The sequence below is a fragment of the Echinops telfairi genome, unplaced genomic scaffold (genome assembly GCF_000313985.2).
Source record: "Echinops telfairi isolate 266 unplaced genomic scaffold, ASM31398v2 ScPeMD7_7469;HRSCAF=8507_1, whole genome shotgun sequence".
In the NCBI taxonomy this organism is placed as follows: domain Eukaryota; kingdom Metazoa; phylum Chordata; class Mammalia; order Afrosoricida; family Tenrecidae; genus Echinops; species Echinops telfairi.
This window is the reverse complement of record NW_022111373.1, coordinates 6285601-6286010: the sequence shown is the minus strand read 5'-3', so window position 1 is coordinate 6286010 and position 410 is coordinate 6285601.

Sequence of the window (410 nt, the reverse complement as noted above, 5' to 3'; positions counted from 1 at the left end):
CCCTTGGTGAAGACATCCCGAGCAGGTTTGCCAAGGTCAATGTACGTGGGAGGGACAGCCATCCTCTGCTGCAACAGAAGGGGGTCAATGCAGGTGCCGTTCCGGGAAGCCACTTCCCAGCCACAGGAAGCAGCAGGTACGCAGCCAACGCAAAAGCCCTGGCCTAAGAAGCCCAGATGACTCCTCGCCGCTCACTGAGGGCTGAGTCTCCGCAGCTTGACTGCAGACTTTTCTCCTGGGCAGCCCGGGGCTGATCACAGGGCCCAGAACAGGGTAGGAAGCAGTAAATACTTGCTGAATGAATTAACTTTCCAAGACACATTCCCATGAGCCAGCAACTTTGCTGAACTGCAGGACTCTTGCCAATAAAACATATCTTCTTACAGAATGTCAGCTACGAAGGCACTGAA